Here is a 21306-nt window from a genome sequence, read left to right as displayed (position 1 = left end):
CCTCCTATCCCGTCCTCATATACCGGCCTTATATCCCGTCCTCATATCCCGACCTATATCCCGTCTTTATGTCCCATCCTCATATCCTGTCCTCAGGTGGGACTGATTTGTGATGAAGATATTGTGGGCTGAAAATAGAAGGGGACGTGGCTTTGTGGGACTGGGCATGATTTGCAAGCCAGATTGATGCACAAAAAGAGTTGGTAATAAAAGGGGTGGGGCTTAAAATGTGGGCATTTCTTTGTGAGATGGGGTGTGGCTTGCAGGCTGGATTGACACATACACCAGGAGATGCAAAGCAGAGCTTGTGGAGTAAGGTACTGGAAGTCCCATGAACTTGCATGGGACTTGAAACAAAAACCCATCTTTTATATAAGGGTGTAAGTAAGGGTTAATTTAACTATCATATCTTTTAATTTGACATATATGTAATTTGTGTACCAGGTATTATTGAAATATCTCCAGCCGTATTATTGAAATATCTCCAGTGGCCAATACATAGGATATTTGTGTAAATATGGTTATGGATGTGCTTGATGAAAGAAAAGGACAACAATTTATAGCACCCTGGTTTATATTCTGTATATTTGACATATCTCTATAGCAGTCTTCTTCCACAGTTGCAAAATTACCTCTTCTGTTAACAATTAGTGCACATTGGGAGTCATAATTCCCAACACCTGGTGGGTGATAAGTTGGGTAAGTTGGGGATCACTACTCTGTAGACAGGTTTGTTTCACATGAATCTATGTTACAGCTGAGTGTGCCTGCCCGACCTATGATGTGGTTAGTTCATGTCAGTAGAAGCGCAGTCAGGCCAGGACATTTGGCCATATTATGGGCTCAGAAGTGTTCCTGTGTTACAATCATGCAAAACTAGCCTAAGAGTAAGCTGTATTTTATTGTAAGCAAATTTCAGAAACATTCTCTAACAAATGAGAACCCTTGTATATCAATACATGATGCCTTCAGTAGGGCAGAATGGTCTAAGATCCTCGCCTTTGGCATCGATCTACACAATTTGCCCCAGGACAGAGCCATTTCTTAACCCAGGTATAACTGACAGATGTGGACCAATTAACAAAGGATTAATAAACAAATGCAGTATCCAGACATGACTAATGTTATGTGCGGTTGCTCTCATGTGATCAACGTTAGGAGACCATTACAGTCTTCCAGGTTTGTTTTCCAGCCCTTTCCTTCCAGCATGTTTGTTTTTTCCCAGGTGACTGCCTCACTTTATGATTCTTTCCACCAGTCTCTCATATTTAATACTCAAATGTCAGGGACACGATATCAGTTCTGACTGCCGTGTTAATGTACTTCTACTCTCATGTGACAGTTCATGAGGAATCACATCTGCACACATGACATTAGGAGGGAAAGCATCTCTTTGTAGTGTTGTATTAGAAGCGGCATGTAAAGAGGGTTGTTGTTTGTCACCTCCAGTTATTACCTGCCCAGTAATTTGATCTATAGAAAGCGGCATGTGAGCAATGTCCTGCCCCAATTACTGAAAGTGACAAAAGAAGAAATGTTTATTGTGTCTGCACTTCCCTGGTGTATAGTGACTACACGAAGGAGGAATTGCCTAAAGCTTGGCATACTAACTGTGCCCTCTAGAGCTAAATTAAGTTTCTGTTAAACATATAAAAAAAATGTTGGCTTGACCATGTTTCCATATTTATCTCCTTTTGTTTATATAGTGTCAAACGTACTCCATAGCGCTTTCAGAGATTGTCATCACACACTAAAGGACCTGTCCCTAATGTAGCTCTGAACACACATCAATTTCACAGAAAGCCAATAAAATTAAAGGAGTATTTTGAAGTAACTCTGCTCAGGAAAAATTTAATACTTACCCTACTCGCTGCCCCGACACTGTCTTGGTGTTGCTGCAAACTCAATTCAGTGCAACTCAGCGAGCACTGACCCCAAGACAGCAGCAGGTGTGTGATGAGTGCAAGTAAACAGGTGAAACTTGAAAAATGTGGGTATTGTGAAAAAGTTTACTGTATTTCATTAATGCAACCTAAAAAGAAAGGCAGCATGAAGTGCTCCGAAATCTCCTGGTATACCCTGGACTTATTGAAGCACAGTAGACCAACACCAGCAGATGACATGGCTCCCCAAATCATAGCAATTGGTGGGGGAGCTTTGGGTTTTTCATGAGCTGTAAGCCATAATCATCACAATTATGATAAATCACAGCTTGAACTATCTTGCTTTGCATGTAATAAGTCTCTCTCATATATTAGTTTCACCTTTCAAGTTGCATTACTGAGATAAATTAACTTTGCAGGGTATTCTTATTTTTAGAGTTTCACCTGTAGTTCCTTTTTTCTATTTAGGTATCAATATTATGTAACACACAAACATAGGGGGAAATTGCAAAGTCTATGCAGATTTTTTTGTATACTTGGTCAGATTTGGACACAATACTGCAATAAAAGGCAACATTACTTACCACTGAGCCCCCCTGCTAATTAAATTGTTTATATTAACATAATTTGGCACATATAAAAAGTTAAATTTTTATTGGCAGTATATTACATTCACAAATTTAACTTAGCACTTAACTATGTAAAGACAAAATATACTGTAGCTATATAACTCGCTCAAACTTGTATTCATTCAGCATTTTTTTCTTTCAATTTGCTTGAGCTAGTTTTGCCATTGCAGTACCATGCAGTTATTGTACTTTATATAGCCTTTGTATGCCACAATTGACTAAACTATTGGCTAAATTATATAGAATAGATTATTATAGAACACCATAACATTTGACTTTTTTTTACTTCTTTTCCTTATATAAATAATGTACTTACACCTTTTCCATCAGGAAACATCAAGATAAAATATCTATATAATTGTACAGTCCCATCTGATTCCAAATGCAATACAGTCATCCCCCATCATGTACGTACCTCTTAGTGAAGAATGGAAGGCATCTGTATTTCGTTATTCACCTGTCTTAATCGGTACATTTTTTTCAGCTCACATCCCTGCAATTTGTAAATCCAACAAAGGGTGCTAAATATAAAAAGTGCAATCCACAGGAGGTCTCTCCCCTGCAATCGACAGGGTTTATTCCACCGTCAGGGTCAGTAAACTGAAATAATGCATTTCTTCCTCTTGCCTTTTTTCCCTTTTCAGCAGAAAAAAAATAATTTTCTTTTCTTTCAGCCCTCCTTTGCTTCTCCTTATAGCAGTGGGTGATTCTGCTTCATGGCAGGACACAGACTGAGGGGGCAGGGTTGTATGTATAGAATAAGTGCAATGTTGCGTGACCAGTAGAAACCTAGGGACTCTTCACTAGAATGTATTCATAGACAAGTAGTGGTGGTTTGATCTTTCTCTCCAGATGAAGAGAAAGCATGAGGAATCTTTCTTCTGAATATATCGCTACTTGACAATATGAAGTACTTATCTGACTTTTTTGAAACTGGAAAAACTGATGGTTGGTTTTATCGGGTAGAGCATAGAAGGAAGACTGTACACTCCACTTAGATTTTCATTTTATAATCCTATGGAAAACCATACAGTGATGTTGCTGCTTCCTGTCGAACCTGTATGGGAGTTAAAGGAGAAAAATACCGTTTAACAAGGCAGAAACAATCTGGCATAACATAACCTTTGCTGAAGTGATAATAAGATGTTTACAGTGAAGGAGATAGTGTGCTGTAGTATTGTTAAATCTGCTAATTATTATCTACTTTATCAATAAGCCCATGCCCCAAATCATATTATCATGTAAAATATTGCGTACAATTGTTGTGTTGTGTCTGGCACAACCCAAACCTCTTAGCAATCATTGACATTGGAGAAATAATTTGTGCTAATAAAGAAGGTATTGTGACAAATGAATGCATATGCTAAACATGGAAACACACAAATGTTCTCTTTTTCCTAACATGAGGATGTATTCAACCTCCAAAATACCAACAGTATCCTATGGCAAGAAAACAGCTGATCCACAGGTGAGAAGATAAAAAAGCCCTGTTGTATCAGCTGCTGAAATGGCTTGAGGAATAATATTTTTCAATTTGTTGATTTTTGTACTGTAGTTTTTATTTTTTTTGGTGGTAGTGGGGAGGGTCTATTTTCAAGCACTAATGATCATCTGAACCACATGCGGACATCATAAAACTCCTACACCTTTGCAGAAGACACACAAAACATACCATCATACAAATACAAAGATGTTTGAGTGCTTTGGTAGTGTGCGTGTGTGTGTGTGTGTGTGTGTGTGTGTGGTTTTGTTATTTTTAGTAAGTTGGCCCTTTTCATTCTCACAACAGAACACAACATCACACACACACCAGCCATGAATTGAGAAATGTGGCAGATATAACAGAGCCTGGAGGCGTATACCCAATGTAAAAACAGGCTGATGAGAGGAGAGAATGATAGAGAAGAGAGGGAGGGAGAGAGAAGTGAGAACAGACAGTGCTGTCAGTGCGCTGTGAACTCAAGTAACGTCTCAGGCTAATTAAACTTCTTGGTAATAATGTGTACAATTGTCAGATGAACCGGAATGGAAGTGTATGAGCTCCTAATGTGTTAACAGAAGGTGGGGAAAAGGCAAGATAGCAAAATAGGTTCTGATACTTGTTAAGCTTTGCAGGCTTCTTAATGAGGTGAGAGGCGGCAGAAGCAGACGTGAGGAGACACCAAAGCCAAGAGTGTGTAGTTTGTCCCTTTAAATAACAATTAGACCCCACTATTATGGGTCAGCGTAGGGTTGATCTTTCCATCATCCAGTGATAAGTAAAGAGAGTATATGTAATAGGAAAGATTTACAGGTGAGGGTGGAATAAGAGGATATAGGGGGGGGGAAAAGCTGCAATAGTGTGTTCTGCTCTCCCTAGCTGAAGCACGATATGGCCATAGTAGTGCAAACTGGAGCTACTAACTAGTAAGGAATTCTGAGTTATGTTAAAAGAATAGTATAATGCACAGATACAATAAATAACGCCTGATATGCTTCAACAGGAGACATGCACATATATACACTGTGATCTAAGGCAAGTTCTAAATCTACAAATATGTATATGACCTTGTATCCGACACCAGGCAAAATGTTAGAATGCTATATCTCTACAAGGAAGGCTGTATAAGGTGTATATGATAAGGAATGGTTTATGGGGCATTCAAAGATTGAGCTTCAGAAGTAGTTGAGAGAATCAGTGATATAGATCAATACAAGGACTCAAAAAAGAACAGGTACCTAAGGAATATTAAAGCCTGGCATCAAACCAAATAATTTCCTGTAAAATGAATTTAGATGGAAAGAAATGCAGAGATATGAGGAAGGAAATATAGAAAGGCATCTTTCTCACCGCTCTTATACATCGCAGTGTAGAAGCCCTTGTAGACAGGAGAAGATTTTCATATACGGTAGATAATTAGCTTTCTTTCTTGGTCCAATCGCCTCCCTGAATCAGCCCCCCCCCCTCTGTTTATGCACCCCAATGAAAATAGTGACTGCGTTTGGTAGCTTGACCCCCTAAGGTAACCTCTCAGGGGAATGAATAAAGATTGCATGGAATATCAGGGCACGCTCATGAAATGCATTAGAGCAAAAGCATAGAGAAAGGGAGGAGGATAGAGACAGAGAACAGGAGGAGGAGAAAAAGAGGGAGGGGGAAGAAAGGAGCAGAAGGAATATATATATAGAGAGCGAGAGCTAGCACAACCTGAAAATGGTCCTACGAAATGAGGAAAGAAAAAAGAAAACATGAAACTGAAGAACATGAAGATAATCATTAAAGTACTGTTGACCTTCAATTATATATGTGAGTCTAAGGCCATGTGCTACCACATTAAACAACTGATCCATAACCAATATTGGGCCCTTATGCATCACTAGGGCCATCACATCCTTGAAGTCAGTTTTCCAAAAATGTTCTATACATTCTGCTGATGTATTGAGGACTTTAGAACTAATATTTTGCAGCAGACTCTTCATAAGAAGCAATAGCCTATGAAGCAGTAACATATTTTAAGACTTATTCTTATAAGTGAATATTTGAAAATAAGTGAATTCAGAACCTGACAGACAAATATATACAATGGTACAACTTCTGAATATTAATAATGATAAGCTTTTGGTGGAGTGGATATTTGACCATTTATAAAAATTTCTCTTCCATCCACGAGAAGTAACTTTTGTTCAGCTTATCACTAGAATTAGTTTAACCCCTTAAGGACGCAGGACGTAAATGTACGTCCTGGTGAGGTGGTACTTAACGCACCAGGACGTACATTTACGTCCTAAGCATAACCGCGGGCATCGGAGCGATGCCCGTGTCATGCGCGGCTGATCCCGGCTGCTGATCGCAGCCAGGGACCCGCCGGCAATGGCCGACACCCGCGATCTCGCGGGCGTCCGCCATTAACCCCTCAGGTGCCGGGATCAATACAGATCCCGGCATCTGCGGGAGTTCGCGATTTAAATGAACGATCGGATCGCCCGCAGCGCTGCTGCGGGGATCCGATCATTCATAACGCCGCACGGAGGTCCCCTCTCCTTCCTCCGTGCGGCTCCCGGCGTCTCCTGCTCTGGTCTGAGATCGAGCAGACCAGAGCAGGAGATGACCGATAATACTGATCTGTTCTATGTCCTATACATAGAACAGATCAGTATTAGCAATCATGGTATTGCTATGAATAGTCCCCTATGGGGACTATTCAAGTGTAAAAAAAAATGTAAAAAAATGTAAAAGTAAAAAAAAAGTGAAAAATCCCCTCCCCCAATAAAAAAGTAAAACGTCCGTTTTTTCCTATTTTACCCCCAAAAAGCGTAAAAAACATTTTTTATAGACATATTTGGTATCGCCGCGTGCGTAAATGTCCGAACTATTAAAATAAAATGTTAATGATCCCGTACGGTGAACGGCGTGAACGAAAAAAAAAAAAAAAAGTCAAAAATTCCTACTTTTTTAATACATTTTATTTTAAAAAAAATATAAAAAGTGTATTAAAAGTTTTTTATATGCAAATGTGGTATCAAAAAAAAGTAAAGATCATGGCGCAAAAAATGAGCCCCCATACCGCCACTTATACGGAAAAATAAAAAAGTTAGAGGTCATCAAAATAAAGGGATTATAAACGTACTAATTTGGTTAAAAAGTTTGTGATTTTTTTTAAGCGCAACAATAATATAAAAGTATATAATAATGGGTATTATTTTAATCGTATTGAACCTAAGAATAAAGAACACACGTCATTTTTACCATAAGTTGTACGGCGTGAAAACAAAACCTTCCAAAATTAGCAAAATTGCGTTTTTCGTTTTAATTTCCCCACAAAAATAGTGTTTTTTGGTTGCACCATACATTTTATGATATAATGAGTGATGTCATTACAAAGGACAACTGGTCACGCAAAAAATAAGCCCTCATACTAGTCTGTGGATGAAAATATAAAAGAGTTATGATTTTTAGAAGGTGAAGAGGAAAAAACGAAAACGTAAAAATTAAATTGTCTGAGTCCTTAAGGCCAAAATGGGCTGAGTCCTTAAGGGGTTAATTCTAAATAAGCAAAGATTTTGAGTCACAGAATTAAACAGGCAATGTAGGTGGGCGTCACATTTATCGTACTAGACTGACTAGGATCACTTTTGTGCACCCTTGAGTTCTAAATACTACTATTTTAATGTTCCTGTATAAAGATTGGAACCAATGATGAAGGAGAATAAGTGATATTTGTAACATTTGTCTAGTAGGTGTGGTATTATGTAAGCTTGTTACTGACTGGAGACAGATCTTATGCGTCCCCCGTTCTTTTTGATCAGGTATGAAATTTGTGTTGTTTGATTATATTATTCTTGCTTTTTGGTGCACATAAGAGTACAGCATCCTTTACAACAACCCATGAAAATCAGGAAGGATTTGTGTAATGGGTAAATGAACTGTTAATTCCTTATGGCTGTCCATCAGAAGATGATCATAAATGATTTATTCTCATTTATATAGTACAAACAATTTCTGCAACACGGTACAGAGACTATCCTGTCTCACATTGGTCCTTGTTCTCACTGAACTTATCCGTATGTTTTTTGAAGAACAGAGTACCTGCATACATCAGGAGAAAGTACAATTTCCATGCAGCTATACTTACCCCTGTTATAACACAACTTTTGGGATTGTGGTTTTGAGTTAATGCAGTTTTGAATCAACCCCTCTTGCCAGGCACAAGCGTATGTGAATAGATATGCAAACACTGTGTGCATGGCTACATACTTTACATTCGCTAAGCTAGGTGCTCTAGTACCTGGCCCAGTGAATGTACTGTGCTTTCCAGGTGATCAGGGATGCAAACATAGTATGAGTTACAATCACTACAGTTCAGGAACAATAAGGCCGGTGATACACCAAAGTAGCATAGCTTATAGCAGGGATAGCCAACCTTTTGGTAGTGCTGTGCCCAAAAAATGTTTTGAAGTCACTTGGTGTGCCAGAAATATGGGTGTGGCTTTAATATGGGTGTGGCTTACTGTGGGTGGGGTTTGTGGGATGTGGCTTGTCACAGGGTGTTTTTTTTTTTTTTTTTATGAATGTTTCCAATATATTGTCCCTGCTGTAAGGAACTTACAGTGAGGACAAAGAGAGGGGATTGCCCACAACAGCCAAAAGTATTTGTTTGGATAAGCACATTTTAATTCAGACCCCAGAATCAGACCCCACCATAAAACAAACCCAAGAATCAGTCCCCAGTATCAATGTTCTACATAATACAGACCCCAGTATCACCACCCCACATAATATAAACCCCAGAATCAGACCCCAGAATCACTGCCATGCATAATCTGTAGATGACTGTTATAGGGAAATGTAGATGATACACTGTTATAGGGGGATCTGTGGATGACACACTTATGGGGGGGATCTTAAGTAGGGATTGACCGATTATCGGTTTGGCCAATATTATTGTCCGATATTCACCACGATTTTGGACATTATCAGTATCGGCAATTACCTTGCCGATAATTACCCGCACCGCCCCCCTGCCCCGGCCAGAGACCGCTGCTGCCCCATTGTCTCCCCGGTTTTATAATTATCTGTTCCCAGGGTCCGCGCTACTTCTGGCTCCTGCGGTGTCCTGCGCTATTGCTGTGCGCTGCGCAATGACGAGTGACGTCCTCAACACGACGTCAGTGCGCACAGTAACAGCTAAGGACACCGCCGGAGCCAGAAGTAGCGCAGACCCCGGGAACAGGTAATTATAAAACCGGGGATGGGGGAGGCAATGGGGCAGCGGACGTGGTTGTACTCAGGACCGGCAGGGGGAGAGAAGTGGGCAGCGGCAGTCTCTGGCCAGAGGATAGGCAGGGGGGGCAGCGGCGGTTGCACTCAGGATCCCAGGACAGGCAATGGGAGAGAAGCGGGTGGCGGCGACGGTCTCTGGCCCCGCAAAAGCCGCTACAGTTCACTGATTCAAAGCACCCGCTTTAAATCATTGATCTGCAGCGGCTTCTGCGGGGCCAGGGGGGGGGGGGGGGGTAGAAATAGCCGATAACTTATACCGGAATATCTGTATAAGTTATCTGCTATCGGCCTTAAAGTTCACAGATTATCGGTATCGGCCCTAAAAAATCAATATCGGTCGATCCCTAATATTAAGATGATACACCTTTTGTGGGATATGCAAATCACACACTGTTATGGAGGTTCTTTAGATAACACACTTATAGGGGGATCTGTGAATGAAACATTTATGGGGGATCTGTGAAAGACACGCTTATGGGGGAACTGTAAATGACACTTATGGGGGAGCTGTAAATGGCACACTTATGGGGGGAGCTGTGAATGACACTTATGGGGGAGCTGTGAATGACACACTTATGGGGGAGCTGTGAATGAACACTTATGGGTGAATCTGTATATAACACAGTTATGGGGATCTATAGACTGACAGAGACCAGAGCCTGTCTCTGGGGCAGGAAAGCTGCTGTCAGAGCCAGGAGCTGAGCTAAGTGTATTCCACAGAAACATACAGACGACCTACTGGTCTGTAGCAGTGACCCCTGACCTCTTTCAGACACCTCACTGCAGCCGTTACAGAGCTCAGAGCGATCCCCCTCCATGCTGCTGACAGACAGCGAGCACGGCAGCTGAAAGGTGACAAGGGAGGAAAAGAGAGAAAACTCTTTCTATCTTAAGTTGTTCCCAGCGCAGCACAGTAAAAACTGGGCAAGGAGAGGGAGGAATACATCTTCCGTCCCTGGCCGGATCTTTTAGCAGCCGCTTAAACTGACAGTGTCCCGGGACTACCTGAAGTTCGGCACTCGCGTGCCATGATTGTCACTCAAATGCACCCTGCGTGCCATAAGTGGCACGCGTGCCAGGAGTTGAAGACCCCTGGCTTATAGCATAGCCAATTAAGTCGGTGGATGTCCCACATAAAAATTATTTTACTTGACTTTTCCACATCACATGGATGCCATGCCCGCGACCCCTGCAATGTGCAAGGGTTAAGTGTTAAGATTAAGATTTGAACCCAGGGCCCCAACTTTGCACGGCAACAATGCTAACCACTAAGCAATAGTATACTGAATAACGTATAGAAGTCTGGTACTATATGCAATAAGAAACTGAAGGCCTGATACATATAGAAACAGTAATTGTAACATACAATAAGGATAATGTTATACAATCAAAAAGGCAACATGTTCAACCAATGTTTATAAATTCTAAAGTATACATCTATAAAAATCTGACATAGTTATCTGAGATTGGGAAACAGAACCGAAGCCCAGGAACCTCTGGCACTAAATAATGAATAATGTTCCTGGAGAACATAATTTTGGTCCTATGAAACCAATCTGTAAATGAGTGTATAATCAGCAACCAACTCCAGATACTACTCTTTTTTGTGTGGTGGATTACTGTGCTATGGAATATTAGGAACTGTATAATATTCTGTCTGGAGTAATATTCTGAATCTCATTATGTTAGTAGCATCCTGGAGTGAAGATGCTTAGCCATCATTATACAGTATTACTGCAGCTGGACGCAGATTTGGCCTTCCAAGATGAACGTCATCAGATCGCTCATCTGTAAATAAACATGCACAAATATTTATCTACAATGCCACGGATTCCGTGGAAAATTATTAGTGTAGCAGAAGTCAGTAACATCTGTAAGAGATCAGTTGTACTGGTCAATTGATTAATCATTTTATGGCTTTCTATGGCTTTCTGTCTGTCTGCTAGCAAAAACGTCTCTTGCCGCTCTTATCATCTGCTCTATAGACAGAAGTAGAGGGGAAGTCTGTGAGTCTTTCCCAGAGGACTCATAAAATGCAGCAGTTATCGCCCGTCATTTCCACTGAGTGGACGGCATTAACATCAGTGTATTTAATTATGCTTAACGATCCTAAAACATCAAATATTTAGAACTGAACTCTGCTTCTCTTCTGGCTAAATAAACCTTCCCCTCCCTGCACTCATCACATGGAAAGCAGCCCGGATCTGAGCAGTGTTGCTCCTCTATTAGACCAAAATTCTGGCAGGCAAAAGGCAAAATATTGCTCTAGCAGGGTACTTGCATCCCAGGGGTTAAGTGGTTCCTGTAAGCAAAGATCCAGGCCTGTTTCAGATAAGAGTATGTACGTGTGGAGTAGCTCAGTGACATGCGTGTGTCATGTTTAATTTGCAGTGTCACTGCTGCCTGCTTTCAGCCTGTCTTCATGAATCACCAACACAAAACAGAGTACATCCCCAAGAGGTAAATGCAAACTTCCCCTTGCTAAGCATCTCCCTGAAGGCTTGATACACAAAGCTCTAACGTCTTAACGGAAACCTGCAAATCTAACAATTCGCCAACATGAGCTAACACATGAAAAAGCTGAACCTCTGTTTTCGTCTTGTGGCCTCTAATCTCAGGTTTGGTTATGATTCTGTTGCAGGAGTTGACAGAACTTGAGAGGTTGTCATAGTAATCACTAGGTACATGGACTTTCCGATCTAGAGAAATCTTTTGAAAATTTGCTTGGCCTGCTATGATCGTAGACCACTTGGCTATGGTTGACGGGTCACATCATTATTTGTACACCTATTGAAGATGAAAGATTCTATGTGGTTTCACAGCTCATAGATTTCTAGATGTTATTTCTGCCCCTCAGTCCTTCTTGGTTTTCTGTGAGCCAAAACTCACTTCCCGTCAGACCTCCGTCTGTCACTCCGTCTGGAAGTTTCAAGTGTTTTTTTTTTTTCTTTTTTACGTTAATTAAAAAAGAATCCTATTGACAAACCTGTTACATTTGACACAATGAGTGCCTTGCATCAGCAAACATCTGACATATTGTCCGTCTAAGTGCACCTAGATTTATATATTTAATGTATACCTTTTATGACCCTCTAAGTGCTTACACCTATATTTATACCTCTATATATTACCTGATTCTTTCACCCTTCAGTCTTATAACTTACTGCCACTCATACTGACCTCCAGATACCATTCACTCAAGACAACTATGCTAATATATATACACATATGTATGTACATACTAAGGATATGGTGTGCTATTGTTTGCCTAGAATATACATCTATAATATTATTTCTTAACCATACACGAGACTCATAAATCAAGAGCCTTAATGGATTGGGAGTGAAGCAGTATGTGTTTGTGCATAAGAAGGGGGGGAGAAGGGAATAAATATATCTGGCAAGTGTTAGAGATAATGAATTAATATTGATTTGGAGACACAGGAAGGAGAGAGAGAAAAGGGAGTAACAACTTGTGCTTTACTGATGTTTTATGGGTGGGGGGCGATCTCCCTGCACCTACCTACTTAGATCCAGAGAGGGCAACTCAGAGAAAAACAAAGCTGTAAATAAGATAAGAAAGAGAGGAAAGACGTTGCTTTCCCAACAAACTCACTATGGGCTTTGCTGAGTTACAGAGCCCCTGGCTCCTTCAAATTTATAGCCATCCAGCACTAATGCACTTGGCACCACTGCCAGAAACCTAAGTAGAGAGACTGAGCCCAAACAAGATGCAGGCTCAGTGCAAACTGGTACTCTGAGACTCTGGTTAGCCCAAGGGGTTGATGTGAGAAAGACGGATGTTCTTTTAAGGTCAAGCGCTATTTGCTTTTACTGGCCATAAAAGAACGCAAAGGTGTTCATGTCCGCACTCAGACTATAAGTTACATTTTCCAAATGGTTTTAATACAAAGATACTAGACTTCCTAGACTGATACTTGTACAGCTCTGAAAACTTTCCACTGCTTTATGGAAAATGTTAGAAATATATTCCATAACCTATTATTCTATGCCACTTAACTTTTGGATAGATCAAGTGAAGTTCATATATAATATTTTTTAACTTCATTTTTACACAGAAAGGTGGTGCACAAAAGCACCATTGCAATGCGGTAATGAATTCTGAAGGCGGCTTTACAGACAGACATTGACCCTTATGCGTGCAACCTCTGGCAAAAAATGCAGAATTATTTTTCTTGATCAGAATGCTTCTTGTCACAGAGCTAAGAAAGTTAAAGCTTTTTTTCTTTAGGAAAGGCATGGCAACTAAATAACATGGCCAGCAGTCTGGATCCCAATCCGATCGAAAAATGACGAAGTCTGTCCATGACAAAGCTCTATCCTGCAAAGCTGATCTGTCACCATACTTTATAAAAGATGGAAGCAGTGTCATGTAAAATATTGTTAATCATTGGTAGTCCAGACCTAAAAAAAAAAAATCAGGTGTCTTAAAACAGGAGCAACAAAGTAACAAATGTGATAAAAAATGTTTTCCCCTCAGCTTGATCTAGAAAAATTCATACCATGAAATAAAATAATAATTTATGTTCCTTTTGAATAAATAATTTTATGATTTCATGTTTCATGAAGCGAAAACATTAAGCTGTTGAATAAACATTTGTTTGTGTCATACCTGGGATTGTGCATCTAAAAAATCACTGCATTTGAATAACTCCTCTTAGTGTACAAGTTATCTGTCCGTGAATACATTTCCACCCCCCCCCCCCCAATCAGCCTATCCGCAGTCAAAGGCATTACTTTACACAGGGATGATGGATTGAGTGTCAGGAGCACATCAAGTGGCCATAAGAAGGTGCTGATCACGTAATGTTAACCTATGCCTCTGCTTGTCAGTAGACATGGGCATAGTCTTACTTGATGTAGATGAGTCATATCTCATTACTCGAACACGTGATCAAGAAAAATCCTGGTCAAGTGATGGTAACTTGCCAACATCAGGTGATCGGCACCTTCTTGACATGCGTCACCAGCATTGTTCGTGAGCATTTTGATGATGTTAGATAGGTGATTGATGGCTTTAACCCAGCACTATGTTTAGTGGAGCAGTGACGTATCACTTGCTTGGGAATCACCATGGGCGCACCTCTTGCGCAGTCGCACACTGGTCTCCCCCGCAGCTTTTGCATCATGGTATACTATCAGCCATTACCTCACAGTTGTCATTTTTGGTAATGAGCTTGGACCTTCAAACGCATTGGCGCCTGTATCTCCACTTGAAATCGTATGAGTAGGAGTTGTCTGTTGAAGCTGATCTTTCTGGTACATGTTCTCCATAATAACGATTCATATATTGGAGTTCTATTGAACTATGTACAGTTATGTAATGGTTCTTAAATCTTCTGTCTAATCACAGAGAGTTGTTACCTTGACTATGGAATTATATGCATTATTTCTCTGTCTTACATGGGACTTTTTTTTATGTATACTTTTGTAACTTTTTGAATATTTAATTATCTCCATAGCTGTCTATAGGTCCTGAGTATTTGTATTTATAGAATAGGAAAACAGGAAGTTACAATCCACACTACAAACTTGTAATGCTATGACGATATTCATTTTTAGAGTCTTTTCCTTTTTGTCTAGTGCTCTGGGATTGGATAGGAGCAATAGGGGTGGGATCTGATGCAGGGCCACCCTTTCAATGGCAATTACTCTGCCTCGGATTAGGGTGGTTTGGAGGGTATCAGTTTAGGGTATACAGTATTAAGATAAGGCCCTCCCCCTTTCCCAGCTCCCTTCCCCTTCTACCCCTTTTTCCTACCTTCCCTTCAACCACCATACTTAATTTTGCACATACTGATTCTTTGTTGTGATATTAATTTTGATGGTCTGGGTCTGTCCACCTGATTTTTTATTGCTGTGAATGTCAGTCTGCATGTTAATTTGTGTTACTGTAGTACGTTTTTTTTTTTTTTTTTATTCTGGTGGTCAAAGCATTGAATAATTTTTAACATTTAAATAAATAAATACATAAATGTGTTTTAGTGGTTTAGTGATTTGTGTATCTGTTATGAAGGATTAAATGCTGGGTGATCATCCTCCAAGTTTCATTATTTATGCCAGAGTTACATACTTATTTTTTCTTTTACAGAAGATGTGGAAAGAACATTAACCAGATTAGTTGTGAAATGCAATATTGGCACTTTTACTAGTAAACATTTTTCTGTATGTATCAGGATTTTCTCCTACTCTGGACAGTTCTTAAAATGTATAGAGGTGTCAGCAGAGAGCACTGTGGTCATGATGTCAGCAGACAGCGCTGTGTTCCAAAAAGAAAAGAATTTCCTCTGTAGTATTCAGCAGCTAAGTTTATTATTATTATTATTATTATTATTATTAATAATGATAATTAATATTGTTTCCTGAATGTAAATATAAGTAACATTCTAAATATTCTTAATTAAAATGTCCTACTATTTTTCTACTGTGGGGTCTGTGTAAGGTATTCACCTAGCTATGTATCTCAGACAGACATAAGAAAAATCCAAAATCTAAGAGTTGTGTATGTTTCTCAAGGGGTCCCTTCTATGTTCCTCCCTCCTTTCAATTTTAGAGCCCTGTATTGCCCAGAAATAGAGGCAGCAATCAGCTGATGAACCATCAGTAGATGCTTGTTTGTTGGCTGATCGTGTTATTTTGCCTTGCTAAAAAATTATCAATCAAAGTTTGTGTTACGCCGAGCGCTCCGGGTCCCCGCTCCTCCCCGGAGCGCTCGCTTCACTCTCCCCGCGGCAGCGCTCCGGTCACGTCCTCTGACCCGGGGCGCTGCGATTCCGCTGCCAGCCGGGATGCGATTCGCGATGCGGGTAGCACCCGCTCGCGATGCGCACCCCGGCTCCCCTACCTGACTCGCTCTCCGTCTGTTCTGTCCCGGCGCGCGCGGCCCCGCTCCCTAGGGCGCGCGCGCGCCGGGTCTCTGCGATTTAAAGGGCCACTGCGCCGCTGATTGGCGCAGTGGTCCCAATTAGTGTGTTCACCTGTGCACTTCCCTATATCACCTCACTTCCCCTGCACTCCCTTGCCGGATCTTGTTGCCTTAGTGCCAGTGAAAGCGTTCCTTGTGTGTTCCTTGCCTGTGTTTCCAGACCTTCTGCCGTTGCCCCTGACTACGATCCTTGCTGCCTGCCCCGACCTTCTGCTACGTCCGACCTTGCTTTTGCCTACTCCCTTGTACCGCGCCTATCTTCAGCAGCCAGAGAGGTGAGCCGTTGCTAGTGGATACGACCTGGTCACTACCGCCGCAGCAAGACCATCCCGCTTTGCGGCGGGCTCTGGTGAAAACCAGTAGTGGCTTAGAACCGGTCCACTAGCACGGTCCACGCCAATCCCTCTCTGGCACAGAGGATCCACTACCTGCCAGCCGGCATCGTGACAGTAGATCCGGCCATGGATCCCGCTGAAGTTCCTCTGCCAGTTGTCGCTGACCTCACCACGGTGGTCGCCCAGCAGTCACAACAGATAGCGCAACAAGGCCAACAGCTGTCTCAACTGACCGTTATGCTACAACAGTTACTACCACAGCTTCAGCAGTCATCTCCTCCGCCAGCTCCTGCACCTCCTCCGCAGCGAGTGGCCGCTCCTGGGATACGCTTATCCTTGCCGGATAAATTTGATGGGGACTCTAAGTTTTGCCGTGGCTTTCTTTCCCAATGTTCCCTGCATCTGGAGATGATGTCGGACCTGTTTCCCACTGAAAGGTCTAAGGTGGCTTTCGTAGTCAGCCTTCTGTCCGGAAAAGCCCTGTCATGGGCCACACCGCTCTGGGACCGCAATGACCCCGTCACTGCCTCTGTACACTCCTTCTTCTCGGAAATCCGAAGTGTCTTTGAGGAACCTGCCCGAGCCTCTTCTGCTGAGACTGCCCTGTTGAACCTGGTCCAGGGTAATTCTTCCGTTGGCGAGTATGCCGTACAATTCCGTACTCTTGCTTCAGAATTGTCCTGGAATAATGAGGCCCTCTGCGCGACCTTCAAAAAAGGCCTATCCAGCAACATTAAAGATGTTCTGGCCGCACGAGAAATTCCTGCTAATCTACATGAACTTATTCACCTAGCCACTCGCATTGACATGCGTTTTTCCGAAAGGCGTCAGGAACTCCGCCAAGATATGGACTCTGTTCGCACGAGGCGTTTCTTCTCCTCGGCTCCTCTCTCCTCTGGTCCCCTGCAATCTGTTCCTGTGCCTCCCGCCGTGGAGGCTATGCAGGTCGACCGGTCTCGCCTGACACCTCAAGAGAGGACACGACGCCGTATGGAGAACCTCTGCCTGTACTGTGCTAGTACCGAACACTTCCTGAGAGATTGTCCTATCCGTCCTCCTCGCCTGGAAAGACGTACGCTGACTCCGCACAATGGTGAGACAGTCCTTGATGTCTACTCTGCTTCTCCACGTCTTACTGTGCCTGTGCGGATGTCTGCCTCTGCCTTCTCCTTCGCTACAGTGGCCTTCTTGGACTCAGGATCTGCAGGAAATTTTATTTTGGCCTCTCTCGTCAACAGGTTCAACATCCCGGTGACCAGTCTCGCCAGACCCCTCTACATCAATTGTGTAAATAATGAAAGATTGGACTGTACCATACGTTTCCGCACGGAGCCCCTTCTTATGAGCATCGGATCTCATCATGAGAGGATTGAACTTTTGGTCCTCCCCAATTGCACCTCGGAAATTCTCCTTGGACTTCCCTGGCTTCAACTTCATTCCCCTACCCTGGATTGGTCCACTGGGGAGATCAAGAGTTGGGGGTCCTCTTGTTCCAAGAACTGTCTAAAACCGGTTCCCAGTAACCCTTGCCGTAACTCTGTGGTTCCTCCAGTAACCGGTCTCCCTAAGGCCTATATGGACTTCGCGGATGTTTTCTGCAAAAAACAAGCTGAGACTCTACCTCCTCACAGGCCTTATGATTGCCCTATCGACCTCCTCCCGGGCACTACTCCACCCCGGGGCAGAATTTATCCTCTCTCTGCCCCAGAGACTCTTGCCATGTCCGAATACGTCCAGGAGAATCTAAAAAAGGGCTTTATCCGTAAATCCTCCTCTCCTGCCGGAGCCGGATTTTTCTTTGTGTCCAAAAAAGATGGCTCCCTACGTCCTTGCATTGACTACCGCGGTCTTAATAAAATCACGGTTAAGAACCGCTACCCCTTACCCCTCATCTCTGAACTCTTTGATCGCCTCCAAGGTGCCCACATCTTCACTAAATTGGACTTAAGAGGCGCCTATAACCTCATCCGCATCAGAGAGGGGGACGAGTGGAAAACGGCATTTAACACCAGAGATGGACACTTTGAGTATCTGGTCATGCCCTTTGGACTGTGCAACGCCCCTGCCGTCTTCCAAGACTTTGTCAATGAAATTTTTCGTGATTTGTTATACTCCTGTGTTGTTGTATATCTGGACGATATCCTAATTTTTTCTGCCAATCTAGAAGAACACCGCCAGCATGTCCGTATGGTTCTTCAGAGACTTCGTGACAACCAACTCTATGCCAAAATTGAGAAATGTCTGTTTGAATGCCAATCTCTTCCTTTTCTAGGATATTTGGTCTCTGGCCAGGGACTACAGATGGATCCAGACAAACTCTCTGCCGTCTTAGATTGGCCACGCCCCTCCGGACTCCGTGCTATCCAACGCTTTTTGGGGTTCGCCAATTATTACAGGCAATTTATTCCACATTTTTCTACCATTGTGGCTCCTATCGTGGCTTTAACCAAAAAAAATGCTGACCCCAAGTCCTGGCCTCCTCAAGCAGTAGACGCCTTTAAACGACTCAAGTCTGCCTTTTCTTCGGCTCCCGTCCTCTCCAGACCTGACCCTTCCAAACCCTTCCTATTGGAGGTTGATGCCTCCTCAGTGGGAGCTGGAGCTGTTCTTCTACAAAAAAATTCTTCCGGGCATGCTGTCACTTGTGGTTTTTTCTCTAGGACCTTCTCTCCAGCGGAGAGGAACTACTCCATCGGGGATCGAGAGCTTCTAGCCATCAAATTAGCACTTGAGGAATGGAGGCATCTGCTGGAGGGATCAAGTTCTCCTGTTATTATCTACACCGACCACAAGAACCTCTCCTACCTCCAGTCTGCCCAACGGCTGAATCCTCGCCAGGCCCGGTGGTCTCTGTTCTTTGCCCGATTTAATTTTGAGATTCACTTTCGTCCTGCCGATAAGAACATTAGGGCCGATGCTCTCTCTCGTTCCTCGGATGCCTCAGAAGTTGAACTCTCTCCGCAACACATCATTCCACCTGACTGCCTGATCTCCACTTCTCCTGCCTCCATCAGGCAGACTCCTCCAGGAAAGACCTTTGTTTCTCCTCGCCAACGCCTCGGAATCCTCAAATGGGGCCACTCCTCCCATCTCGCAGGTCATGCGGGTATCAAGAAATCTGTGCAACTCATCTCCCGCTTCTATTGGTGGCCGACTCTGGAGACGGATGTTGTGGACTTTGTGCGAGCCTGCACTATCTGTGCCCGGGATAAGACTCCTCGCCAGAAGCCCGCTGGTTTTCTTCATCCTCTGCCTGTCCCCGAACAGCCTTGGTCTCTGATTGGTATGGATTTTATTACTGATTTACCCCCTTCCCGTGGCAACACTGTTATTTGGGTGGTCGTTGATCGATTCTCCAAAATGGCACATTTCATCCCTCTTCCTGGTCTTCCTTCTGCGCCTCAGTTGGCTAAACAATTTTTTGTACACATTTTTCGTCTTCACGGGTTGCCTACGCAGATTGTCTCGGATAGAGGCGTCCAATTCGTGTCTAAATTCTGGAAGGCTCTCTGTAAACAACTCAAGATTAAATTAAATTTTTCTTCTGCATATCATCCCCAGTCCAATGGACAAGTAGAAAGGATTAACCAGATCTTGGGTGATTATTTGCGACATTTTGTTTCCTCCCGCCAGGATGACTGGGCAGATCTCCTCCCATGGGCCGAATTCTCGTATAACTTCAGGGTCTCTGAGTCTTCCTCCAAATCCCCATTTTTCGTGGTGTACGGCCGTCACCCTCTTCCCCCCCTCCCTACTCCCTTGCCCTCTGGTCTGCCCGCTGTGGATGAAATTTCTCGTGACCTTTCCATCATATGGAGAGAGACCCAAAATTCTCTCTTACAGGCTTCATCACGCATGAAGAAGTTCGCGGATAAGAAAAGAAGAGCTCCCCCCGTTTTTTCCCCTGGAGACAAGGTATGGCTCTCCGCTAAATATGTCCGCTTCCGTGTCCCTAGCTACAAGTTGGGACCACGCTATCTTGGTCCTTTCAAAATTTTGTGTCAAATTAATCCTGTCTCTTATAAACTTCTTCTTCCTCCCTCTCTTCGTATCCCTAATGCCTTTCACGTCTCTCTTCTCAAACCACTCATCCTCAACCGTTTTTCTCCCAAATCTGTTCCTCCCACTCCTGTTTCTGGCTCCTCGGACATCTTCTCGGTCAAAGAAATTTTAGCTGCCAAAAAGGTCAGAGGGAAAAATTTTTTTTTAGTGGACTGGGAGGGTTGTGGTCCTGAAGAGAGATCCTGGGAACCTGAGGACAACATCCTAGACAAAAGTCTGCTCCTCAGGTTCTCAGGCTCCAAGAAGAGGGGGAGACCCAAGGGGGGGGGTACTGTTACGCCGAGCGCTCCGGGTCCCCGCTCCTCCCCGGAGCGCTCGCTTCACTCTCCCCGCGGCAGCGCTCCGGTCACGTCCTCTGACCCGGGGCGCTGCGATACCGCCTCCAGCCGGGATGCGATTCGCGATGCGGGTAGCGCCCGCTCGCGATGCGCACCCCGGCTCCCCTACCTGACTCGCTCTCCGTCTGTTCTGTCCCGGCGCGCGCGGCCCCGCTCCCTAGGGCGCGCGCGCGCCGGGTCTCTGCGATTTAAAGGGCCACTGCGCCGCTGATTGGCGCAGTGGTCCCAATTAGTGTGTTCACCTGTGCACTTCCCTATATCACCTCACTTCCCCTGCACTCCCTTGCCGGATCTTGTTGCCTTAGTGCCAGTGAAAGCGTTCCTTGTGTGTTCCTTGCCTGTGTTTCCAGACC

At 43.3% G+C, this 21306-nt stretch overlaps 1 protein-coding gene across 8 annotated transcripts in view; it reads right to left on the bottom strand.

The window, feature by feature from the left end:
• The window catches only part of FLRT1 (fibronectin leucine rich transmembrane protein 1), a 330213-nt gene that overhangs the window by 116361 nt on the left and 192546 nt on the right, over nt 1–21306 (bottom strand). For 7 of the 8 annotated variants that reach the window (XR_008845341.1, XR_008845340.1, XM_056527238.1 and 4 more), the window contains exon 2: nt 2928–3569. The gene's annotated coding sequence lies outside the window, so the exon portion shown is untranslated. Of the gene's footprint in view, nt 1–2927; nt 3570–5342; nt 5548–21306 lie in introns of those variants that run through there. The other variant, XM_056527240.1, reaches the window with a different exon arrangement.

This window comes from Hyla sarda, chromosome 6 (genome assembly GCF_029499605.1).
Source record: "Hyla sarda isolate aHylSar1 chromosome 6, aHylSar1.hap1, whole genome shotgun sequence".
NCBI classification, from domain to species: domain Eukaryota; kingdom Metazoa; phylum Chordata; class Amphibia; order Anura; family Hylidae; genus Hyla; species Hyla sarda.
Note: the sequence above shows the minus strand (reverse complement) of the source record. Positions and strands in the feature narration are given on the sequence as shown.